Source organism: Schistocerca nitens, chromosome 4 (assembly GCF_023898315.1).
Source record: "Schistocerca nitens isolate TAMUIC-IGC-003100 chromosome 4, iqSchNite1.1, whole genome shotgun sequence".
Lineage (NCBI taxonomy): Eukaryota > Metazoa > Arthropoda > Insecta > Orthoptera > Acrididae > Schistocerca > Schistocerca nitens.
Genome location: NC_064617.1, coordinates 83,884,573 through 83,912,497, shown reverse-complemented (window position 1 = coordinate 83,912,497; position 27,925 = coordinate 83,884,573). Strand labels below are relative to the sequence as shown.

Here is a 27,925-nt window from a genome sequence, read left to right as displayed (position 1 = left end):
TGTGACAGACAATGAAAGTTAATTAGATCATGTAATACCCCTTTCTAAGAATTATTTTTTGTATAAAATTCTGTGTATCGATTCCAGATGAAAGACTTCATATGTTAAGACGTACATTATCTGTACAAGTAAACGAAGGCGAGGCCTTCATTTCTTTCTAGGGCAGCTGAGAGATGCCTGGCTGTTTGCTTTCCTCTTTTGACCTAGTTCGATCATCATCATCTTTTGGAAGAGCTGCAACCAATCCAAGTGGCACTGATCCATCACTGACGTGACTTTGTTATAAATTTTCAACATCATCTTTTTTTTTTTTTTTTTTTTTGCTGATTGTACAACCTGAACCTGCAGTCATTCCGACAAGGAGCCCGAGAATTTTAACTAATTACACAGCATAAGGCGATTACCAGATCTTCATATGCAATTTACATTTCAAAATCTGGGAGAATTACATCGTGCAGCTTCGGCATATATTTAGTGAGCGGTGGTGGAAACCAACTGACACTCACCAGACACAAAAGACTAAATGGCAATGAGCAGGGTAGTGTGGGCAATATTCACAATTGAAGAAGACAACCAATATATTAGTTCCATGCCAATAAATGGCAGTCATTTGGAACATTTACTGTCTCATTTGCTGACAGCAATCTGAGATGTTCTTGAGGTCGTGTATATACGCTCTTGTCGTTTCAGTGTTTATGCAGCTATAGTGCCTTGCACACACATAAAATGATGATTTAAATAAGAACTATTCGTTAAATAATGTCGCCACCAATAGGGCTTCTAGAAAATAAGATATCGTAAGTTCATGGTGTCGTCAACATTTGTAATATTGTACTGGTGTGCAATAAGACGAACCATTATTCTGTGTAACTACGAGTAAGACGTGAGTGGAGACGTATACATCTTGTAAAGTATTTCTGGTACATATATGTTGTTATTGGTAATCAAACCACCTATTTCAGTAGCATTAACATCCCTACATGTTCGAAAAATTGTACATTTTTCAGAGATTAGTAACGTGCGGTACAGCGATAGTTGGAATTAGTACTGTTGCCCGCAATATGCTAAGCGGCAGATTCTTTTTCAAACTACACAAAAATTGGGTGACGTAAAGCCAAAAGGAGATGGGTTACAATTAATTTCTTGAATAAACAGACTAAAATTAAGTTGATTTTATACATTTCGTAAAGAGTAGTATCGATATCAAAACGGATTCTTGTGTTGGCCGCTTCACGGCTATTTTTTTTGTTCAAGTGAAGAGATTTGACACAGTTAAGAAAGTGCTCAGATTTCAATTAATATTAAGTGTTACAAGCAAAATATGTTTCTCCACGCCATCCTACGAAAGTATAAATTATTAATCATACTAAAAGACATTCCAGTATAACCCTGAGATATTTCTAAGAGTAAACAATTAAGATGATTCACACCGATCTGTTCCTAAGCTATTTTAAGTATATACAGACACTCCAAAGTGATTTATTTATCGGGCACTTGAATATAGAGAGCCTTAACAATATCAAAGATAGAATTTCCTGCCAGTGGAATTAAAAATTGTAGTATGTTGTACATAGCCTCATGCGATCATACGAAGTGTTGTTAACAGCACAATTGTACTCACAACTATTGTTCAGCGACTCGTGCCCACACGCGATACACACACGCGCTAAAGACACAACATAGACGCTGTAACGAATTTACACACCCACATGTAAGGTGTCAGGCAAATCCAACACCTTCCATGAAAACCCTGACATGATAAGCAAATCCAGTAGTATGTCACATAGCTCCGAATAAATCGTGACACTAAATTAACAAAGTAATACGAGTAACGAGTGAGCAAATGGAATACCACAGACTAACACAAGAATGCCTAAATGCATGTCATACCTTCCCACCGTGAGAGAGACGCAGTTCCGAGGGGAGAAACGAGAACAGAAGCCGAGAGCAGAACCGTGTTAAGCTGGAAGGCCCTACGATAAGGTACGGACGGACGCCCACGTCGCCAGGTAACCGCTAGGGCCACACCACCCGCAAGTTTTAGCGTGAGACTTTTTCGCGTCTCTGTTACGTCAAGACCACCCCCCAGCCAATGTTAAAAGCTAGAGCCCTCCAGAAGAACAGTATAGATCTTACGATAACACAAAAAGGGCTACACTACCCGCAAGTTTTAGCGTGAGACTTTTTCGCGTCCCTGTTACGTTAGGACCACCCCCCAGCCCATGTTAAAAGATAGAGCCCTCCAGAAAAACAGTATAGATCTTACGATAACGCTAAAAGGACCACACCAGCTGCAAGTTTTAGCGTGAGACTTTTTCGCTTCTCTGTTACGTTGCAAACTTTAAAAACATTGCCCCACCACGAAAAGTATAACGTTTCTCATTGGATAGACAGAATTTTTGTAGGCGGAGCTTAAGGTTAACATTGAGACTCTGATTGGTCAGATGAAAACACAGCCAGATAGTTTTTTTAACCAACTTCGGTAAATTGTAGTAAGGAGAAGTTAGAGGGGAGTTGCTTCCGAGAGGGCGAGCTGGACGGAGCTGCGCCGGTCGCCGCCCCCTGACGAACTGCACGAAGAATTGCCTCGTCCATTGCAGGTGTCCTCGTCGTTCTAGGTCTTCCCTAGTCGCGAGTCATAGGCTGGAATGTTCCGTGCTCCCTAAGACGCCGATCAATTGCCTCGAACGTCTTCCCGTCGGGACACATTCGTTCTGGAAATCTGTCTCGATACAAACGTACTGCGCCACGGCTATTGCCCAGTGCTAATCCATACATCAAATGGGCATCTGCCAACTCCGCATTTGTAAACATTGCACTGGCTGCAAAACCACGTTCGTGATGAACACTAACCTGTTGATGCTACGTACTGATGTGCTTGATGCTAGTACTGTAGAGCAATGAGTCGCATGTCAACACAAGCATCAAAGTCAACAATACCTTCCTTCAATTGGGCCAACTGGCGGTGAATCGAGGAAGTAAAGCACAGACTGACGAAACTAAAATGAGCTCTAACATGGAAATTAAGCGTTTCCGGACACATGTCCACATAACATCTTTTCTTTGTTTGTGTGTGAGGAATGTTTCCTGAAAGTTTGACCGTACCTTTTTGTAACACCCTATATATATAACTGTGATGTATATGAGAAGGAGCATCGATATTTCATGATAATCTCTGTTTTCTAGTAAAGATACTGAGGACAATGAAAAAAAAATAGACATAGATTTTCATAAAATTTTTACCCTGGTTGGAATCTTCCTACGAGAAAGACGTGAGTGGAGAGGTATACATCTCCTAACGTATATATGCCGTTATTGATAACCAAACCACCTATTTCAATAGCATTAGCATCCCTACATGTTCGAAAAATTGTACATATTTCAGAGATTAATAAGATGCGGTACAGCGAGAGTTGGAATTAGTATTGTTGGCCGCCATTTGCCAGGCGGCAGATTCTTTTTCAAATTATTCCAAAATTGCGTGACGTAATGCCAAAAGGAGACGGCTTACAATTAATTTCTTGAATAAACAGACTAAAGTAAATTTCATACTTTTTGCAAAGAGTGGTATCGATATCAAAACAGATTCTTGTGGTTGCCGCTTCACGGCGATTTTTTGTTCGAGTGAAGAGATTTTACACAGTTAAGAAAATGCTCCGCTCTGAATTAATAGTAAGTATTCCACGCAAAAGGTGTTTCTCAGTACGAACGTACGAAAGTATAAATTATTAATGATGCTAAAAGACATTCCATTATAACCCTGAGATATTTCTAAGAGGAAACGACTAACGTCCTTCACACCGATCTGTTCCTAAGCTATTTTAAGTATATACAGACACTCCAAAGTAATTTATTTATCGTGTACTTGAATATAGGGAGCCTTAACAATATCAAAGATAGAATTTTCTTGCCCATGGAATGAAACTGTAGTAAGTATGTTGGACATAGCCTCATGTGATCTTACGATGTGTTATTAACAGCACAAGTGTACTCACACGTATTATTCAGCGACTCGTGCCCACATACGATACACAGACGCATAAAAGACACCACATTGACGCTACAACAAATTTACGCACCCACATATACAAAAAATATCACTACAATATCCACACTTCATTGTTTCTTTATATTTCATAATATTTTTCAGTAGAACTTTCATTACTCGTAGTACCATCTAAACTCTTAATGTAAGGCAACAGCAAAATATTATGTAAACAAGAACATGAAATTAATAACATAGTTAATGGAAAACCCAGTCATACTACACATTTACTTGTGAACACGAAAACATCAATCCTATTTCCTTCTGAAAGTTACACTGTCAATACTGATATCTACTATGACACATTTACAAACTAATCTGGTAACACTTAGGAGTATTTACAAGGCATTCATTTTCCTTACTCTAAGACATTGTTAGTCTTCGTCCTGTGAGTTACACTCAATCTCTTTGTCCGACAGGTGGGTAGTTTTGAAAGACATGAGTCAATTGCTTCTCAGTTGTGTTGTTCACAAAGTGAAGGAGTGTTGAAGTGGAGCCGGCCGGAGTGGCCGAGCGGTTAAAGGCGCTACAGTCTCGAACCGCACGACCGCTACGGTCGCAGGTTCGAATCCTGCCTCGGGCATGGATGTGTGTGATGTCCTTAGGTTAGTTAGGTTTAATTAGTTCTAAGTTCTAGGGGACTTATGACCACAGCAGTTGAGTCCCATAGTGCTCAGAGCCATTTGAACCATTTTGTTGAAGTGGAGAGGCTGTAACAGAGAATACTGAAGTTTGAGAGAAGATGGTACAGTGGTTTTGTGAACAGACAAGTCTCTTCTGCCTTATTTGAGTCTAAAAGGTTATATCCCAGGCTACAAAGTGTATATGCACCATTGTGGTTTATATTCTAAAGTAACTAACACTATAATCTCGACATACATCCCAGAATGACACGAATATTCGGTTATCACATCTTATTCACTACATTCCAGGTTCGCATTTTGCGTCATTGCATCTTCATTGATTTTATCTCCACCAACCCATCCATTTCGTTTCAGTGCATTTAATTTGTTGCATATACGTAAATTAGTATCATAACTTGTCTACTGAGAAATATCCCATTCACCCGCACTTCCTACACTCCTTCAATTGTCCAGAAGTTTCAGTCTATTCTGAGCTCCTGATAGGGCAAAAGAAGTCTTTGCGATGTGTCCAGTGTAAGAAATGTCATTGGTGTCAGTTAAGGAGGGGCTTACCAGCTATACCACCTGCAATCATGCGGCCAAAAACTGTGTCCATAGTTCCCTCCGTGTGGGTCGGAAGACGAAAAAATGCTGGATCAAAAGAAGGAGAAGCCTACAATTCATCAAATAATGATGATGTAGTGGAATGAGCTGGAGTTACATTTCGCAATCCATGCTCACTGATGCTTGTGCTGGATCTGTCAGCATTTCGTGAGAAGTCCAGTCAGTCGTCCAAAGCACAAGAGATGAGACGTCCACCCTCACCAGCATAAGCATACGTAGCACATCCAATGGAACCTTTGTATTGGTATATTGTGAAGGTGTTTACGAAATGAATCTGTGACCATTTATGGTCGGATACACTCGCCAACGCGTTAAAAACGCAATTCTCCAAGTCAAATCTGTCCACCCCTTACAGCTAGACATATACATTTTTTTTACAGGAATAGCATTCTGATCTCTTCCCACACATGTCTGGTGATACTTCGGAACACTAACCACAGTAACCTTACGTTCCAACAGCACAACATTCTCGACAAGTAGCGTTATTGTCATTTGTAAGCGTACAGTGTCCGAAAAATAATGGTATGCCCACACCCACACCACTTAAGTGTCGTTTCGCACGGCCTACCATAGCTTCCCAAAAGCAAAACACTCCTGCCGTATCGCTGTTACCACATATTTGTCGCGGAATAGAGGGCATAACTCCAATTCAAAAGCCCTCGCATCTTTTATTTATGTTTCACCAGCTGCGACATAGTCGCGTATGTTATTTATGTTACATATGTTCTTGAACAATAGGCAGGGTATGCCAGATTATGTTTCTTTTGGCCAGCGAGCTGTAAGACACACCAGTTCTCGAAATAATTATGTCCCCTCAACGCAGGACTAAGTTTCTTGCAAACTCAGTAACACAACAGTGCCACCGCTAACGTCATGAAATGATCTGACAAGAGAGCATGGAGCGAGTGTCAGTATAGTTTTATGAGAGTAACTGAATTTACTTCGTGAATATAAACCATTACTGTTAAAATTACACACAAAACCTATGCAATTAACAGTCATCTAACCTTATACAAGGAGTAGAGGCAGGACTCACAGAGATCTTTCTCAGTCTAACCACATCAGCTTACGTCTGGTGGGAACAAATAAAAATAAGTATTGATACAATTCCTATAACGCAGACGAAACGGTCCCATTACTACTCTGTAGCAAGCCACAGGACCCAAGTCCCTTATATCAAAATATTCAGAAAATATCCCTGAACAGCATCCGAAATGTTGTCAGTGGAGTTCTGGATGACCACATATACGTTGACGTTTATCAAGTAAACTGCTTGACAGCTTCTAGATGTGTTATGTGCTCTTTGGTGGAGACGGTGCAGAACAGTATTATGCATTCTAGTGAGAATAACTAGCACGAGTACCGAATGGTTGAAAATGTCAGCTTAATACTACAGTATTCCTTAGTCAGAGCACTTTATAAATTCGACAGATGTGTATACAATCCAGTACACCTCCTATATTAAAAAGACGAAGAACAACCCAAATACCATCTCTCAATGGTAGTTGCTGGTCCTTTTGTACCTCGATAGTAAATTGTCATACATGTATGGTAGGAGCTGACCGAGCTGCTCCACATCATGAAAGTATCGCTTATACGCTTATAAAGTAATTAGAGGGGGTTGGGGTTGTTTGGGGGAAGAGACCAAACAGCGAGGTCATCGGTCTCATCGGATTAGGGAAGGATGGGGAAGGAAGTCGGCCGTGCCCTTTCAAGGAACCATCCCGGCATTTGCCTGAAGCGATTTAGGGAAATCACGGAAAACCTAAATCAGGATGGCCGGACGCGGGATTGAACCGTCGTCCTCCCGAATGCGAGTCCAGTGTGCTAACCACTGCGCCACCTCGCTCGGTCCAAAGTAATTAGAAGTTACTTTCTTAGGCAAAAAGAATTTTATTCGTCTTTTAAGTCGGGAATCTGCACTCCATCAATCTCATTTGCCGTGTCGACCATGCTTAGTAGTAGTAGTGTTGGTTTCCATCACCCTGCTCCTCTACCAAACAGAGGGATGAAAAACGATAGTGCCACACGTATTTTCGATCGAGAGATCGGCTGGGAAGATATCAAAGCAATTTGGTACATTATACACACATCAAAAAAAGTTTTGCATTACCCCGGTTCCCAGAACTCCTGAAGACAGACGTTGACTGTGGATATTGTATCACAGACAGTCCTTTTGACTGTTAAGAGATGTCACTAGACCCGCCCAAAGATGTAAACAACCATGCATGAGGGGCGCCTATTACACGGAAGGGATCCGACAGCCGATCAGTTCCAGCCATTCCACCAGGAACGAGGTACACGGCTCGTGCTGCCTGTAGTTCAACTATGCCTAGACGGACAATACCGCGGTTCGATCGCGTCCGCATTGTTACTTTGTGCCAGGAAGGGCTCTCAACAAGGGAAGTGTCCAGGCGTCTCTGAGTGAACCAAAGCGATGTTGTTCGGACATGGAGGAGATACAGAGAGACAGGAACTGTCGATGACATGCCTCGCTTAGGCCATTACTGCAGTGGATGACCGCTACCTACGGGTTATGGCTCTGAGGAACCATGACAGCATCGCCACCATGTTGAATAATGCTTTTCGTGCAGCCACAGCACGTCGTGTTACGACTCAAACTGTGCGCAATATGCTGCATGATGTGCAACTTCACTCCCGACGTCCACGACGAGCTCCATCTTTGCAACCACGACACCATGCAGTGCGGTACAGATGGGCCCACTAACATGCCGAATGGACCGCTTAGGATTGGCATCACGTTCTCTTCACCGATGAGTGTCGCATATGCCTCCAGCCAGACAATCGTCGGAGACGTGTTTGGAGGCAACCCGGTCAGGCTGCACGCCTTAGATACACTGTCCAGCGAGTGCAGCAAGGTTTAGGTTCCCTGCTGTTTTGAGGTGGCATTATGTGGGGCCGACGTATCAAGCTAGCGGTCATGGCAGGCGCCGTAACGGCTTTACGATATGTGAATGCTATCCTCCGACCGATAGTGCAACCATATCGGCAGCATAGTGGCGAGGTATTCGTTTTCATGGACGACAATTCGCTCCCCCATCGTGCACATCTTGTGAATGACGTCCTTCAGGATAACGACATCGCTCGACTAGAGTGGCCAGAATGTTCCGACATGAACTCCATCTAACTTGCCTGGGATAGATTGAAAAGGGCTGTTTATGGACGACGTGACCCGCCAACCACTCTGAGGGATCTACTCTGAATCGCCGTTGAGGAGGGGGACACTCTGGACCAACAATGCCTTGATGAACTTGCGGATAGTATGACATGACGAATACCGACGTGCATCTATGCAGGAGGACGTGCTACTGGGTATTAGAGGAGCTGGTGTGTACAGCAGTCTGGACCACCATCTCTGTATGCTGGTACAACATGTGATATGTGGTTTTCATAAGCAATAAAAAGGATGGAAATGATGTTTATGTTATTCTCTATTCCAGTTTTCTGTACAGATCCCAGAACTCTCGGAACCGAGGTGATGCAAAACTTTTTTTTGATGTGTGTAGATCAGAGGTAGGTGGGTGCAAGACCTCAATACAAGTTTGCAGCCGTTCTATTTTTTTTTTTTTCACTTACTGTGCACGACAAAGGATATGACTGGGGTGGGAACCTTTTCTGTTGTCTTCTGTCTCGAAATTCTCGTCGACAGGCTCGCGACAGCGGCTAGCAGCTTACGATTTCCACCAATGGCCAACCTCCCCTGAGGCAGAACGGAACTTTACAACAGCTCTTGTAGTGGGTTTTCCAGACAAGGTCAATGACAGCGTCTTCTGAGAGGCGATGTTCCCCTATAATCCAGTTCAGTTGTATTGCTCTGAATGTGTAATGGAGGATTTATTTTAAGTCTCTGTAATTATTCATATAACAGCAACATATATGTATACGTATGTAGTTTGATGAAACTGTCTGTGTTTTGTTAATCTTCTTTTCCAATACCGGTGTAGACCAACCATGACTTCCTTACGTGGGGTGGTGGTGATAATGAGTGGGTGGACACCATCTCAAATACGGATATCGAGGAATTCCTGTTCATTCAAGGTGTGTGTGTGTGTGTGTGTGTGTGTGTGTGTGTGTGTTTGTGTGTCTGTTGTATATCAATAGCAGCTTTTATCTGTAGGTATAATTGTAATTTTGAGGTGTGATGTAATACAGAGTTTGCTCTTACTTGCAGGATTGGATGATATATTCGACGAAATTGACGACGTCCTGATGATGATGCAGGCCGACGAAGCCAAGGATGCATCGCCGAGTGAGTAAATGGTTCCGTTCACTAATTGAAATGCATGTATGATAATGAGCCTCTGTACATCAAAATTTATTCTTAATTTTTTGATTAAAGCAAGAATTTAGTTAATTTTGACTCCAGTGAAACTATGCTCTTTCTGTTTCTTCACGAGATGTCGAATGTAGCTGGTATAGTACCTTACTACTTCTGGTTAGTTCCATATTAAGTCGGGGACAGTATTTCAGAGAGGGTTGACTAAAGACAGAGGAAGAGTTACCGGATGCATAGAGAGAGACCATCTAGAGTTTTGCTCAGGATCCTTAGCCAACAGGTTTAATGAAGGGGAAGCGCGTTTCGAAATAGAGGACAGAATATTATTTGTTGGGATAGTAATCATCAAAGGTGTTGGTGAAATCTTTCAATCTCCGACTTTATCCAACGAGTGCGAGAATTCTTTGTGACTCCCTTCCACATAGAAGGACAAGGTCAGTTGTAATAAAATCTTGTCGAATGTGTAAAGTGTTTCGACCAAGGAACGTGGTTTTTGCACCTCCTCTCTGCTGCTGGCTATTTCCCGCACTACGAAACAGTATTTGTGTCATGTGATGTGGGCAGTGTAACAGAGTTTGCGATATGTCCACTCGCAAACTAGTGGAGGTGGTGATTTAGCAATTATACAGAAACTGAGAAGCGTGCTGCAACGTCACTGGCTGACAGCTTCATGAAATTAAAGCTGTAGGACGTTTTGTCGACGTGAGGAGTCGTCGAGAGCAGTGATTTTGAACTCGAGTAATTGGATAAAATGCGTTTAAATTACGGGAAAACCTGGTAAAATTGTGGAATTAATGGAGAGTACGTAAAACCGACGGAAAATTCACCATAAATATGGATGAATAAGGGTAGTTAAATGTTCATTTGGGTATATGAAAATCATTTCGTTCCAGTCCTCTCTCTGTTGTGGAGGCTTTAGCTAATAGAAGTGCGCTAAAAGTTTCAAACAGCATGGTGCAGGTCAGCACTGGACTCCAACGTACACACCATCCATTGAACCATGGATCAATCCAATGGATGGGGATATACCAATAGCCACTATCTATATGTATGATGGCACAGCACTCATGATGAAATCTGGAGACCAATCCATTTATTTACGACATTACAAGAGCAGAATACCTACAGTAGGTTCTCTATTCTGAGAGACTGGAAGAACTATATGTTAAATCATTTCGTGGAAGTGGCGAAATCGAGACATCACGTGGGGGTTAGGCGTCTGGGGGGCTGAGGTGATGTTTTCGTGCAAGTTAGCGGGACCCTTCTAAGTTACTCTTTATTCATTGTGTCAGTTCTTCCTGGTCTGGCATATGCCGAATATCTTTCAAGAACGTACGTAACATAAATAAAAGATTCAAGGGCTTTTTAATTGTAATTATGCCCTTTATTCCGCGACAAATACTTGATAAAAACGATATGGTAGGAGGATTTTGCTACTGGGAAGATATGGTAGGCCATGCGAAACAACACTCAGTTGGTGTGGGTGTGGACATACCATAATTTTTCGGACACTAGACACGTATAACGTACAATCAAGTTACTTGTCGGAAATTTTATGCTTTTGCAACGTTAGGTTATTGTTGTTAGCGTTCCGACATATCACCAAACATGTGTGTGAAGTGATAAGACTACTATTCCCGTAAAAAAATTATGTAGGTCTAGCCATAAGTCAATGCACTGACGAGTATATCCCACAGTAAGGGGTGTTTCATTTTGTAAACGCCTCCACAATGCACAGATGCAATGGATCTGCTATAGTGAATGCTTATGCTGAAGCAGGTGAACATCTCGTCTCTTCTGCTTTGGACTACTGACTGAACTTCTCATGGCTCTGAGCACTATGGGACTTAACATCTGAGGTCATCAGTCCCCTAGAACTTAGAACTACTGAAACCTAACTAACCTAAGGACATCACACACATCCATGCCCGAGGCAGGATTCGAACCTGCGACTGTAGCAGTTGCGAGGTTCCGGACTGAACTTCTCGTGTAAGGTCGACAGTTCGAGCAGAAGCATTTGTTAGCATGAGCTGTGAAACGTAACTCCGACTGTCCCACTGCATCATCGCTATTTGATGAACTGGATTCTTCTTCTCCTTCCTCTCCACCATTTTCTTCCCCATCCAACCCACGTGCAGGGAATTTTGGATACAGTTCTTGCCCTCAAGATGACAGGTGATACAGATGTTGAACTCCTCCTTTTCTGACACCAACGACATCGAACACATCGCAAAGACCTATGTCATCTCATCCAAGAGCTCAGAATAGACTGAAGCTTCTGCACAAGTGGAGGAGTGGAGGAAGTAGGGAGAGGAGAGAGGGGAGTGGGGGAGGAGGCAGAGGCCAACAGCACCCTCTGGTGGATGTAGTGTGAATTAGCTCAGTCGGTCCCTGCATGTTGAGGCAAAACCACATGCCTCCAAGTTACATTACTGAAGGCAGCCCAACTGAGCTATAAATAAATAAATAAAACCTTCGTCTTCAGCACAGTATTACTGTTTCCCGCCACTCCCACAAGTTATGTTAGCCCAACTGACATTTCAGTGCCATTTCCAGGCATGGCGTCATAGGAGGAGTGGGAGGAAGTTGGAGGGGGAGGGGAAAGTTAGGTTAGTAGAGATAGCCCAATTGACCTTTGCCCAATATAATTTCCCACCATTTCCAGTAGGTGGAGGGTTGTGACTGATATCATGGAGTAGATGGGGTGAAGGGGGGGGGGGTAGGGAGAGGGGGCATAGTTTGGTTAGTGAAGACAGCCCAATTGACCTTGTCCCATCAAAATTTCCAGTCATTTCTAGGGGATGGAGGGGGCTGGGTGACATCATAGGAGCGTTGGGGTGACAACCACCATTTTGAATAAATTATTTAGGCTTGTAGCAGCTTTGTTCCACTGCTTCCATCGTCCCTCAAAATGTAAGGGAGTCACACACACACTGTCAAATAAGCCCTTGGAAACTGTTCGTCATCCGACTATGTGGCAGGAATCACTGAAACAATGAGCTGGTAAAAAGTACCTCGTCTTAAACTATCGTATCGTGTGAATTTGGCTGCAGTGAGTAAGGAACCGTCAAGCAAATAGGACATCACATGTGGGACACACACTGATATTTATAGCTGCAGACTACTTAACTCAGTGACACGACAGTAACAAGAGGCATGAACAGCACTAGTTCTCATAATACAGCTTGCAGTAACCTCAAGTCCAATCCGTAATTCCAGTAAACGGAATAAGTCCAGGCTCTCGTCATAATTAGAATCACAGAAACGAGTGCCACATAAACTCGAGGAAGCTCGCTTGAAAGCTAAAACAAAAATGAAGACAGGCTCCCGGCGCTGTATGCAAATAGCGATGTGGAGCCTCCTGTGCTTGTTTCTTAGATCCATTGCCCTCACTCTGGTTTTCTGTACAGGCACTTGTTAGTGTCAATTGTTGAATCTCAGCGTGGGCCACTTGGTGTAGTGTGTGCCACAGCGAATGCCACCACAGCCACGCAGCATTACTCAAACAAATACACTCTTGCTATGCACAGATTACACAGATATCCCTTAGTTTTATGTTTAACCGTTAAAACTGAGTGTTATTTAAAGAAATACACTCTTTCTATGTGGCAAGTCTATTAATGTGCGAATACAGTCAAAACTAGACGTAGTAATTAGCTGACATTCTCACCAAGGAACACTTGAATGTTGTAGATTATATTGAAATCTTTATTTGGTAGGAAACAGTGATTAATAGTTTCAACTGCTTAAACGGTCATCTTCAGACCAGGATACATACATGAGGTGTCTAAATGGAGAAAGCAAGTAAAACACATTGTCATAATTATAGCGTTAAGGTCACTAAGCAAATGTCAACTTACAGTCGTATTCACAATATACATTGAAGCGCCAAAGAAACTGGTATAGGCATGCGTATTCAAATACAGAGATATGGAAACACGCAGAATACGGCGCTGCGGTCGGCAACGCCTACAAAAGTCAGCAAGTGTCTGGCGCAGTTGTTAGATCGGTTACTGCTGCTACAATGGCAGGTTATGAAGATTTGAGTGAGTTTGAACGTGGTGTTATAGTCGGTGCACGAGCGATGGGACACAGCATCTCAGAGATAGGGTGATTTCCCGTATGGCCATTTCACGAGTGTATCGTGAATAGTAGGAATCCGTCACTGCAGCCGGGAAAAGATCCTACAAGAACGGGACCAACAACGACTGAAGAGAATCGTTCAATGTGACAGAAGTGTAACCCTTCTGCAAATTGCGGCAGATTTCAATGCTGTGCCACCAGCAGTGTAGGCCTGTGCTGTGATAGCGCCAACAAGGGGTGCAAGCCCTTTCCATGAAAAACACGACCACACCATAACACCAACGCCTCCGGATTTTACTGTTGGCACTGCACACGCTGGCAGATGACATTCACCAGGCATTTGACATACCCACGCCCTGCCATCGGATTGCCACGCTGTGCACCGTAATTCGTCACTCCACACAACGTTTTACCATTGTTCAGTCGCTCCTTACACCAAGCGAGGCGTCGTTTGGCATTTACCGGCATAATGTATGGCTTATAAGCAGCCGCTCGACCATGAATTCCAAGTTTTCTCACCTGTTCAAAGTACTTGCAGTGGATCCTGATGCAGCTTGGAATTTCTGTGTGACGGTCTGGATAGATGTCTGCCTATTACACATTACGACTCTCTTCAACTGTCGGCGGTCTCCGTCAGTCAACAGACGAAGTCGGCCTGTACGCTGTTGTGCTGTACGCGTCCCTTCACGTTTCCACTTCACTGTCACATCGGAAACAGTGGATGCAGGGATGTTTAGGAGTGTGGAAATCTCGCGTACAGACGTATGACACAAGTGACACCCAATCGCCTGGCCACGTTCAGTCCGTGAGTTCCGCGGAGCTCCCCATTCTGCTCTCTCACGATGTCTAATGACTACTGAGGTGGCAGATATGGAGTACCTCGCAGTAGGTGGCAGCACAATGCTCCTAATATGAAAAACGTATGTTTTTGGGGGTGGCCGGGTATTTTTGATAACATAGTGTATATAAGACAAGAAGTGTCTGGCGCAGTTGTTGGACCGGTTACTATTGCTACAATGGCTGAGTATCAAGATTTAAGTGAGTCTGAAAGTGGTGATATAGTCGGTGCACGAGCGATGGGACACAACAGCTCCGAGGTAGCCATGAAGTGGGGATTTTCCCGCACGACCATTTCACGAGTGTATCGTGAATATCAGGAAACCGGAAAAACATCAAATCTCCGACATCCCAGCGGGCGAAAAAAGAATCTGTAAGAACAGGACCGACGACGAATGAAGAGAATCATTCAACGTGACAGAAGTGCAGCCCCTTCCCCAAATTGCTGCAGATCTCAACGCTGGGCCATCAACAAGTGTCAGCGTGCGAACCATTCAACGAAACGTCATCGACCTGGGCTTTCGGAGCCGAAGGCCCACTCGTGTACCCTTGATGACTGCACGACACAAAGCTTTACGCTTCGGCTGGGCTTCTCAACACCGACATTGGACGTGATGATTGGAAACAAGTTGCCTGGTCGGACGAGTCTTAATTGTATCGTGGATGGACGTATGCGGGTATGGAGACAACCTCATGAACCCATGGACACTGCCTGTCAGCTATGGACTGTTCAAGCTGTTGGAAGCTCTGTAATGGTGTGGAGCGTGTGCAGTTGGAGTGATGTGGGACCCCTGATACGTCTAGATATGGCTTACAGATGACACGTACGTAGGCACCCTGTCTGATTATCTGTATCCATTTATATCCATTGTGCATTTCGACGGACGTGGGAAATTCCAGCAGGACAATGCGACACCACACACGTCCCGAATTGCTACAGAGTGAATCCAGTTACACTCTTCTGGGAACACTTACGCTGGACACCAAACTCCCCAGACATTATCGAGCATATCTGGGATGCCTTGCAACGTGCTGTTCAGAAGAGATCTCCACCCCGTCGTACTCTTACGGATATATTAACAGCCCTGTAGGGTTCATGTTGTCAATTCCCCCCAGCACTACTTCAGACATTATCGAGTCCACGCCACGTCGTACTGCGGCTCTTCTGCATGCTCGCGTGGGCCCTACATCTACCTCTAGATCTACGTGATTACTCTGCTATTCACAATAAAGTGCCTGGCAGAGGGTTCAATGAACCACCTTCAAGCTGTCTCTCTACCGTTCCACTCTAGAACGACACGCGGGAAAAACGAGCACTTCAATTTTTCTGTGCGAGCCCTGATTTCTCTTGTTTTATCGTGATGATCATTTCTCCCTATGTTGGTGGGTGCCAACAGAATGTTTTAGGAATGGAAGGAGAAAACTGGTGATCGAAATTTCATGAGAAGATCCCGTCGCAACGTAAAATGCCTTTGTTTTAATTATTGCCAGTCCAATTCGCATATCATTTCTGTGGCACTGTCTCCCCTATTTCGCGATAATACAAAACGAGCTGTACTTTTTCGATGTCATCCGTCAGTCCCATCTGATGCGGAACCCACACCGCACAACAATACTCCAGAATATGGCGGACAAGCGTGGTGTAAGCAGTCTGTTTAGTAGACGTGTTGCACCTTCTAAGTGTTTTGCCAATGAATCACAGTCTTTGGTTGGCTCCACCCACGTTATCTATGTGATCGTTCCAATTCAGGGTATTTGTAATTGTAATCCCTAACTATTTAGTTGAATCTACACCCTTCAGGTTTGTGTGTGTGACTTATCGCCTTACGCAATATTAGGCAGGTGTACCATTTTCTTTCTAGGCAGATGCACTGACCACTGCACCGGCTGCACTCAGTGGTCTACACAACTGCACAGACTACGCTAGCATGCCTCCCGTCTGACCCATGGTCTCAACTTATTCACACACTACTAACGTAGTGCCCGTTGCCCATTATCTCAAATTACTCATGGCATTTAGTTGATTTCAAAAAATGTGTGTGAATTGCTAAGGGACCAGACTGCTGAGGTCATCGGTCCCTAGACTTACACACTACTTAAACTAACTTATGCTAATAACAACACACAGTCCCATGGCCGAGGACGGACTCGAACTTCCGGCGGGAGGGGCCGCGCAATCCGTGACATTGCTCCTAGTTGATTTCCATAAAAGTTTGAGCTTTGTGTGCACCTACACTGAAGAGATCATTGGCCGTCCTTGCCTTATTTACATACCGGGTGAGTCACGTAAGATGTATCACCCCATATCACCCCATTTATTTCGTAAACGGTTACATATATCGAAACGCGGCTTCTGGCTAATGTTACAGCGTCGAGGGGCACGAAATTTTTTTTGTTACTGTTTTTAGCGCTGGTATCAACGGAGATATTGAAGCTAGCTTTTTTTTTTACTTGCTATCCGAGATAAGTAATGGACTACTTACAACATTCTGTGTCATCCCACACGATTGGTTGAAGACTAGTAGCAGCCGACTAGGGAATTACTGTCTCATGTGTGGGCTGCCGTTACCACCACAACAAAAATGGCTGCGTCTGTAGTGATCCCATGCCCAGGAAACATTGACTGTTGATGAATGGTATCGCACGGTGGGCAGCAATGAATTGCTGTTCTGCACTTTCCTGTTAGACCATTGTCAGCCAGTCTGGCGGCCACGTGGTAATAAGTCCCTTTCTTCTCATCTTTTGCAGAACCACAGGGTGTTATTCCTGGCGTCATGGTGTGGGGAGTCATTGAGCACAACTTCAAGTTACAGCTGGTAGAGACAAGACACTCTAAAAGTCGTCTCGGACGTCCTGCACCCTCATGCGTTACGTCTCACGTCGCTGTATCGTGTTGCCAATTTTGAAAAAGATAATGGTCGTCCACATACGGTTTGTGTCTCTACGAATGGTCAGCATAATGTTGGGACACTCCCTTTTGAACTGGATCCTCAGATCTGTTCGTGATAGAAAATATGTGGGAACAGCTCGGACATCCACTCCAGTCCCAGTATCAATGATACCAGGAACAAATTACAATAGCTGTGGCCCACCTTGCCTCAGAAGAGGGTACCACGGCTTTGGACACCTTTCCCAACAGAATCAGTGTATGCGTCCAGGCCAGAGGCAGAGGGGTGCGCCGCGCGGGATTAGCCGAGCGGTCTGAGGCGCTGCAGTCATGGACTGTGCGGCTGGTCCCGGCGGAGGTTCGAGTCCTCCCTCGGGCATGGGTGTGTGTGTTTGTCCTTAGGATCATTTAGGTTAAGTAGTGTGTAAGCTTGGGGACTGATGACCTTAGCAGCTAAGTCCCATAAGATTTCACACATATTTGAACATTTGCAGAGGGGTGCAACGTCATACTGATAAATTTAACTCGCATTTTTAATCACTGATATAAAATCACGTAACCTCTCAACGCATGAAGATTCATTTCGTTTTCTCCTCCTCTTCTTAGCGCTTCACTTTTTTGTCAGACAGTTGACACAGTCGCTGATCCTTACATCCACAAAGATGGTAGACCTACATAGTACAATCAGTAACGTTTCGAAACGACTCTGTCAGAGTCTACCACTAGAACTCTGGCTTGCGTTAGTTACCTCCGGCATACAGCTATCTTAGCAAATGCAAAATTTCGTCAAACTTCCGTAGAAAGACAGTTATCCGAGTTATTGGAGAACGCGATGCGTGTAATATCTAATCACCACTTTTCGAGACAGTCTTATCGTAGCATTCAGTCATCGACAATAGCGAATGGTCGGTGACACACGCTCCAGTACCTCGGCCACTTTGTGCGTTGCGATAACTGCAAGTCATGCGGTGACGCAGCGCTGTGTATCTCAAGGTCGGACAGAGTTATAAAAAGTTGGCGCAGCCTCAGCAGCCGGCAGTGGCCGGGCCTCCAGCAGTGCGAGAAGTGGGTGTGCACGTCACACGGCAGGGACTGACCACGTGCTCGCACCTCGTACGTAGCCGACGTCCACGGAAAAGCTTCCTTAGTTACTGAGGTCAGTGAACACTCTGTAATACGTGATGCTTTACAGGGACAAGTAACGAGGGGAGACGAACGCTTAACTTCGTAGAAGCCCTTGAAGATAATAAACGTTTATCACACACTGTCACCACATAAACTCATTTCGGTCAAACTCTGCTTAGCATCGCCTCTCTTCTTTAGGTTTCAATTTATTACTTCAACTCGTCAAAATAGTATCCCCGCACTATGTTCCCCCCCATCCGTTCACAGCCGTTTTGTATCTTTTGCGTATTAGTACTGAATATACAATCATGGAAATTGAAATAAGAACACCGTGAATTCATTGTCCCAGGAAGGGGAAACTTTATTGACACATTCCTGGGGTCAGATACATCACATGATCACACTGACAGAACCACAGGCACATAGACACAGGCAACAGAGCATGCACAATGTCGGCACTAGTACAGTGTATATCCACCTTTCGCAGCAATGCAGGCTGCTATTCTCCCATGGAGACGATCGTAGAGATGCTGGATGTAGTCCTGTGGAACGGCTTGCCATGCCATTTCCACCTGGCGCCTCAGTTGCACCAGCGTTCGTGCTGGACGTGCAGACCGCGTGAGACGACGCTTCATCCAGTCCCAAACATGCTCAATGGGGGACAGATCCGGAGATCTTGCTGCCCAGGGTAGTTGACTTACACCTTCTAGAGCACGTTGGGTGGCACGGGATACATGCGGACGTGCATTGTCCTGTTGGAACAGCAAGTTCCCTTGCCGGTCTAGGAATGGTAGAACGATGGGTTCGATGACGGTTTGGATGTACCGTGCACTATTCAGTGTTCCCTCGACGATCACCAGTGGTGTACGGGCAGTGTAGGAGATCGCTCCCCACACCATGATGCCGGGTGTTGGCCCTGTGTGCCTCGGTCGTATGCAGTCCTGATTGTGGCGCTCACCTGCACGGCGCCAAACACGCATACGACCATCATTGGCACCAAGGCAGAAGCGACTCTCATCGCTGAAGACGACACGTCTCCATTCGTCCCTCCATTCACGCCTGTCGCGACACCACTGGAGGCGGGCTGCACGATGTTGGGGCGTGAGCGGAAGACGGCCTAACGGTGTGCGGGACCGTAGCCCAGCTTCATGGAGACGGTTGCGAATGGTCCTCGCCGATACCCCAGGAGCAACAGTGTCCCTAATTTGCTGGGAAGTGGCGGTGCGGTCCCCTACGGCACTGCGTAGGATCCTACGGTCTTGGCGTGCATCCGTGCGTCGCTGCGGTCCGGTCCCAGGTCGACGGGCACGTGCACCTTCCGCCGACCACTGGCGACAACGTCGATGTACTGTGGAGACCTCACGCCCCACGTGTTGAGCAATTCGGCGGTACGTCCACCCGGCCTCCCGCATGCCCACTATACGCCCTCGCTCAAAGTCCGTCAACTGCACATACGGTTCACGTCCACGCTGTCGCGGCATGCTACCAGTGTTAAAGACTGCGATGGAGCTCCGTATGCCACGGCAAACTGGCTGACACTGACGGCGGCGGTGCACAAATGCTGCGCAGCTAGCGCCATTCGACGGCCAACACCGCGGGTCTTGGTGTGTCCGCTGTGCCGTGCGTGTGATCATTGCTTGTACAGCCCTCTCGCAGTGTCCGGAGCAAGTATGGTGGGTCTGACACACCGGTGTCAATGTGTTCTGTTTTCCATTTCCAGGAGTGTATATCCTGCTACATAATAAATATCCTCCTACATAAAAAAAAAACTCGAGAAGTTCTCGACCGATTTACTTCGTATCCTTACACAACGCACTAATAAACACTCTGACGGACACAGACTATAATTTTTAATATATATAATACATATATAATTCATCAGGTGGAAATGTTGTTACCAAAAGTCTAGAAAAGCTCTTGACCGATTAACATCAAATTTTTACACGATACTCTAATAACCGTGCAGATGGACATAGGCTACATACTTTTTAAATACACATAATTTACAATTATATGTACAATATATAAAGAGGGAAAGACTGCTTCCAAAAGTCTCGAAAAGTTCTTGACTGATTTACTTCAAATTTTTACACAACACTCTAACGAACGTTCTCACAGTTAAAGGCTAAATATCTTTTAATATATATAATATATAATTGGGTACATAAAATGTATAAAAGGGAAACGTTGTTGGCAAAAGTTTCGATAAGCTCTCGACTCATTTAATTGAAATTTTTACGCGATACTCTAGTAAACATTTGGACAGGTGTAGGCTGCACATTTCTTTTAAATAACAATGTACAGGTTTTGTGTTGAAACAGACTGCGACAAAGAAAATGCTGTGCTGTGCCGTTTTGTTCTCTTTCTTGCAGTCAGTTTTAACTACGATAGTAAGAAAAATTGTTTCCCCATATATATTGTTCCTCCTTATATAGAATTTTAAACAAAAATTGGATACACAAGAATGTGGTGTTTTGTTTTCTTCCTTGGAGTCGGTTTTAACTGAAAAGAAGTAAGTTATATTTATGGCTTGTCGGCTTATGATTAGAATACTGCTTCCCAATTTGAATTACGTAAAATACTGTCATTCTAGGGCCGGCCGGGGTGGCCGAGCGGTTCTAGGCGCTACAGTCTGGAACCGCGCGACCGCTGAGGTCGCAGGTTCGAATCCTGCCCCGGGCATGCATGTGTGTGGTGTCCTTAGGTTAGTTAGATTTAAGTAGTTCTAAGTTCTAGGGGACTGATGACCTCAGAAGTTAAGTCCAATAGTGGTCAGAGCCATTTTTTGTCATTCTAGGTACTATCCTCACAGATCTAGCAGCTGGAGACGTCTCTCTCTCATACCCCGTATATCAGTGATCGCAACCGATTTACCCATTCATTTTAAGTGGCTTCAACGACCAATCAAGGTTTCGTTTGACTTAACAATAAACAAAGCTGAGGATCAGAGAGAAGAGGCAAGAATAGATGCACAGAGAGGAGTGGGGGGGTGGTGGAAATGGACAGAGGGGAAGGTGAAGGTGGACAGAGAGGGGCAAAGAGGAGCTGAAAAGAGAGGCGGGACAAGGTCATGGACAAAGACAGGGGTGAGGAGGAGGTGGCTGGAAAGAGGGCGAGGAGGTGATGGGCGGAGAGGCGGAAGAGATGAGGATGTATATCCAATTCCCATACATATTAGCAATTGCAAAGCATTGCTATGTTGACTAATATACGCATATATGCACTACGTGGTCGAAAGTATCCGGACCCCTGGCTGAAAATGATTTACAAGTTCGCGGCGCCCTCCATCGGTAATGCTGGAACTGAATATGGTGTTGGCCCACCCTTAGCCTTGGTGACAGCTTCCACTCTCGCAGTCATACGTTCAATCAGGTGCTGGAAGGTTTCTTGGGGAATGACAGCCTATTCTTCACGGAGTGCTGCGCTGAGGAGAGGTATCGATGTCGACCGGTGAGGCCTGGCATGAAGTCGGCGTTCCAAAACATCCCAAAGGTGTTCTACAAGATTCAGGTCAGCACTCTGGGCAGGCCAGTCCATTACAGGGATGTTATTGTCGTGTAACCACTCCGCTACAGGTCGTGCATTATGAACAGCTGCTGGATCGTGTTGAAAGATGCAGTCGCCATTCCCGAATTGCTCTTCAACAAGAAGGTGCTTAAAACATCAATGTAGGCCTGTGTTTTGATAGTGCCACGCAAAATAACAAGGGGTGCAAGCCCCCTCCATGAAAAACGCGATGACACCATAACACGATCGCCTCCTAATTTTACTGTTGGCGCTACACACGCTGGCAGATGACATTTACCGGGCATTCGCCATACCCACGCCCTACCATCGGATCGCCACATTGTGTACCGTGATTCGTCACTCCACACAACGTTTTTCCACTGTTCAATCGTCCAATGTTTACCCTCCTTACACCAAGTGAGGCGTCGTTTGGCATTTACCGTCGTGATGTGTGGATTATGAGCAGCCGCTCAACTATGAAATCCAAGTTTTCTCACCTCCCGCCTAACGGTCATAGTACTTGCAGTGGATCCTGATGGAGTTTGAAATTCCTCTGTGATGGTCTGGATAGACGTTCCTACTACACATTACGACCCTCTTCAACTGTCGGCAGTCAGTCAACAGACGAGGTCGGCCTGTACGCTTTTGTGCTGTACGTGTCCCTTCACATTTCCACTTTTCTGCCATTCGATACAGTGGACCTAGGGATGTTTAGGAGTGTGGAAATCATATGTACAGACATATGACACAAGTGACACCCAATCACCTGACCACGTTCGAAGTCCGTGAGTTCCACAGAGGGTCCCATTCTGCTCTCCCACGACATCTAATAACTACTGAGGTCGCTGATATTGACTACCTGGTAGTAGGTGGCAGCACAATGCCCCTAGTATGAAAAACGTATGTTATTGGGGGTATGCGGATACTTTTGATCACTAGTGTACGATGCTCCAAGTACACTCAGAACAATGGATAAAAATATCATCAAAACTACAGCCACACTCTGCAAGCCACCTTACGTTGTCTGGGGAAGGGTAATTCGTAGTATATTGTCATCCTCCCTCTCCTGCACCTTACCTTAGTCATTCACGAACGATGCACGAGAAGAATTGTCGCTAAACCCAAATTTCTATGGTTTCAGTCATTTTGCGAGATATATGCGTAAGGAAGTAATATGTCGATAAACTCTTCTTGGTTACATATAGCTTTGGGATCGTGAACCTCTCTGTGATTGGCAACGTCTCTCTCGTAGCACCTACCATTTCAGTTTGATGCACATCCCGCGATGCTCTTGAGTTTACTGAACAAACTTCTCTGAAAGGAGACTCCCGTCTTCGGATGTTCGCTTTCTTCCCCAATGGTCCTCCCTAGCAAATACTAAAGAGCGGCTCAGACGAGTGTTTTGTGAGCTACCTCTTTTGCTTGTGAATTACTTTTGCATATGATTCTTCCAGCAAAGTCTAGTCTGAAAGTTCCTGGCAGATTAAAACTGTATGCCGCACCGAGGCTCGAAATCGGGAGCTTTGCCTTTCGCAGGCAAGTGTTCTGCCATGTGAGCTACCCAAGCACGACTCACGACCCCGTCTCACAGCTTTAATGCCGCCAGTACTTCGTCTCCTACCTTTCAAACTTCACAGCGCATACTCCGCTGCAGAGTGAAAATTTTATTCTGTAAATATCTCCCAGGCTGTGGCTAAGCCATGTCACCGCAATAACCTTTCTTCCAGGAGTGCTAGTTCTGCAAGGTTTGCAGGAGAGCTTCTGTGAAGTTTGGAAGGTAGGAGACGAGATGCTGGCAGAAGTAGAGATGTGAGGAGGGGTCGTGAGGCGTGCTTGGGCAGCTCACATGGCAGAGCACTTGCCCACGAAAGACAAATGTCCCCAGTTCGAGTCTCGGGACGTTACACAGATTTAATGTGCCAGGAAGGTTCATGTCAGCGCATACTCCGCTACGGAGTGAAAATTTCATTCTGGAAGTGAAGTCTGTCATCTACCTTTCCTGCAACTATTTTTTGTAGAATCGTTTCTCGTCACTCTAGATGCACGCACCTAAGAAATAGGTTTCTGGCACATGACGTGCTAAAAAGTGAGGAGTACTTTTGCTCTCCCATTGTTACTTGTCACTTCTGTACGTACCGAAATACTACTTTTCTATCACATTCGGTAGCCCTTTAACCAAGCAGAATAATACTGTAACGATTTTAAGCGTTATGTGTATATAAATGGCTGGGAATTGTGTAAAAATGAAAGGCCGAAGTCAGCCGAAATATTGTAAAGTGACATCTAGTTGAAATAGTAATCCCAGGTGAGTTTTTAAGGCGGTCTTTACTGTGTTTCTGCTTACAAAGCGTCCATGAAAAATGAAAATATTCATATTAAAAGACTCCCCCTGTTTTATGGTGGGACAGTCTTTCACACCAAGGTTTTTTCGTAGCTAAGAGCTCTCTGTTGTATAAATAAAGTGCTTAGCATTATCTGCCTGCCCCTGTGTGCCTAGTCGTCTGAAGTTCGATGAACGTTAATTGAGTATTAGCCCCGTTTTATATACTAAGGAGAATCTGCACAACGGGAATTTAATACGTGAACTCCAGAGCGACCGATCAGGGTTTGCACTTTACTAAACATTCCAAGTAATTTTCTCTTACAAGTGGTCATGAGGTTAAACATTTCAGGAGGACCAGGGTCTGCACATGGTGGCGCAATTTAACGAACTAAGTAGGTGCATAATGAACATTTATTTAACAGATGGAGCATACTCCTAAAAGTGCATTTACATGGATCAAACATTAAAAATACTACTGCTATGGTTCCACACAAGCACGCGGTAATAACGTACCGATCAATATTAGTCAGTAAGGACTGGGTGGATTAAGGACCGCGACATGGACGCACAGTTCCTCACACACAACGAACCAAACTCACCGAGTAATCGAAGGCAAAGGTCGGCACTTTCCATTATAACTCAATCGTCAAAGCTGGCTAGTGACTCATAGCGAAAATAATGAGGAAAGTAACTCGCCACGCAATACATTAAGTGAATAATGGCCATCTGAATCTACATAAAATGTTACAAAATTTTCAGTCGCGAGAATCCCATACTGCTCCTAGTGATTCAGATTAATCGTTACAAAGAATGCCAGCTCAAAACCGAACTAAACTCCTGTGACTCAAAACTGACCTAAACTCCAATACAAAAATCACTATTCATGTGTGCACAGAAGCAGCACTTTATACTTACTTGACCATGAAACAGCGACTGATTGCTGCCACTCGACTCATCCTTACCTCAGTTCAAAATCCAAACTGCCTCGCCTGTGCTTACAGAGAGCGAACAGACATGGTGGAGGCGCACTGATCAGCCAGCAATGTTCCAGGAGTTTCCTCCTATCAGAAAACAGGAGGGAGCGCCTCGTTCTTCGACCCAAAATTTTCCACTCGGTTCAGCAGCTGAAATTTCGAAGACGGCGTCTCTAGGCTCAGAGGGCTAATCGCGTAACTGTTCGGTTAGGTACGCGCGACCGATTGTTGTGACACAGTGTCGCGACAGACTGTCGCCTCTGGAGCTGGCTTCGAAGAATACATTCAACTGACTTTCCAGTCTGCTACCACAAAATTAAACCAACAATTTCCACATGAACTTACCCGGTTGCATGCGTTTGTAATTATAGCCACATTCATTCAAAATGAGCGATCATCTATGTTCAGGAAGGTAGTTATGGGTAAATGTTGTGCTAACTATAAGTTGCAATAAAATTAATTTGAAACACTCTCAGTTTAGGTTCGCAGTGTGATCTACTTCTACATGGAAAATATGAGCAAATGCAGGCAAAGCAAAGGTACTCTGCCTAATTTGATAAAGCAGGACTGCAAAATTATATACGAGGCTATTTGATTGACGCCTTTCGATATTAATCGTTAATTTTTTTTGTGGTTTTAGGGCGCACAACTTCAATGGTCATTAGCGCCCAGACTACGTTAGGAATGCACCGCGAGGCACAAGTTTAAAACAGCAACTAAAATGGAAAACACGATAAAAGACAGACTGACAGGCATAGGATTAAAAAAAAAAAAAACAGCATAATCAAATGTCCTTAGAGAGGTTTGTCAAGTTGATAAAACGAAGAACGCGAGCAGCTGCTCGTGGGTCATCCGCTAAAATGGCATCTAGAGTACATGGCAGGCCAAGATCTAGACGCAGAGTGTTAAAATCCGGACAGGACGTTAAAATGTGGCGGACCGTCAGCAATTGCCCACATGGGCAGAACGGCGCCGGCGCAGCCGTCAGCAGATGGCGATGGCTGAACCGGCAGTGTCCAATTCGTAACCGGGCCAAAACGACCTCCTCCCGCCGAGAAGGGCGGGAGGAGGACGTCCAAGCCGCGGGAAGAGGTTTCAAGGCCCGAAGCTTGTTGTCCGTAAGTGCAGCCCAATCGGCATGCCACAGCGATAAAATGCGCCGACAAATGACCCTGCTACAATCTGACGAAGGGACACAACAAGAAACTGTCCGAGGCTGGAGGACCGCAGCCTTGGCCGCGGCATCTGCAGCTTCGTTCCCAGGGATACCGACATGGCCAGGAACCCACATAAAGCTAACCGGAGAACCGACGTCCACCAGCTGCTGAAGAGAGCGTTGGATCCGGTGCACGAAAGGGTGAACCGGATACGGATCACTGAGGCTCTGGATGGCGCTCAGGGAATCGGAGCAGATGACATAAGCAGAATGTCGGCGGCGGCAGATGTAAAGAACAGCCTGGTAGAGGGCAAAGAGCTCAGCTGTGAAGACCGAACAATGGCCATGGAGCCGGTATTTGAAACTTTGTGCCCCGACGATAAAAGAACACCCGACCCCGTCATTGGTCTTAGAGCCATCTGTATAAATGAAGGTCATATTAATGAACTTCGAACGAAGTTCGACAAAACGGGAGTGGTAGACCGAACCGGGGGTAACCTCCTATGGGAGTGAGCTGAGATCAAGGTGAACGCGAACCTGAGCCTGGAGCCAAGGTGGCGCTTGGCTCTCGCCCACTCGAAAGGTTGCAGGGAGTGAAAAATTAAGGTGGTGAAGGAGGCGACGAAAGCGAACTCCAGGGGGTAGCAGGGCAGAGACATACAACCCGTATTGACGGTCGAGAGAGTCGTCAAAAATTGAACGATAAGACGGGTGGTCGGGCATTGACAGTAGCCGACAGGCATACCGACAAAGCAGTATATCGCGCCGGTAGGTGAGTGGCAATTCACCAGCGTCAGCATGAAGACTCTCGACGGGACTGGTATAAAACGCTCCGATCGCAAGACGTAAACCCCGATGTTGTATGGAGCTGAGGCGGCGTAAGATGGATGGCCGTGCAGAGGAGTATACGAAGCTCCCATAATCCAGCTTGGAGCGGACGATCGACCGATATAATCGTTAAATATTTCCCAATAATTTTTATGAAATGTTTAACTACAAATGTTAGGAGACATAATGTCACTATAATCACCGTTCAAGAGCTATCGAATGTCATTTAGAAAGTACAGGGTGTACATAATGTCCGGGAACAGTTTCAATTATTTATTGCACAAGAAACAAACATTGTACAGATATCATACATATGTCATTTTGAAGAGATACCCTGAAAGTTTTTTTTTCGTGTATACCGTCACAGCGTAGTTTCGTAATTTGCCGATAGTTAGCGCTAGTCGCCAACATGGCGAGTTCAGGTGCGGAGCGAGCTGTTTTATGAAATAGCCACCCCGATCAGCAGATCTCACTCCCTGTGGGGACACATTAAAGATCTGGTGTATGTACCGCCTCTACCACGTGATGTAGCAGAGCTCGGGGAGAGAATACGGGAAGCGGCTGCCACAGTCGACGGTGCCATGCTGGGTCGGGTATGGCAAGAATTCGATTACCG

At 45.1% G+C, this 27,925-nt stretch overlaps 1 protein-coding gene across 1 annotated transcript in view; it reads left to right on the top strand.

Moving 5' to 3' along the window:
- Window positions 1–18,436: 18,436 nt before the first annotated feature.
- The window catches only part of LOC126253057 (UDP-glucosyltransferase 2-like), a 76,572-nt gene continuing 67,083 nt past the window's right edge, over window positions 18,437–27,925 (top strand). Inside the window, exon 1 of the mRNA XM_049954144.1 lies at window positions 18,437–18,552. The gene's annotated coding sequence lies outside the window, so the exon portion shown is untranslated. The remainder of the gene's footprint in view (window positions 18,553–27,925) is intronic.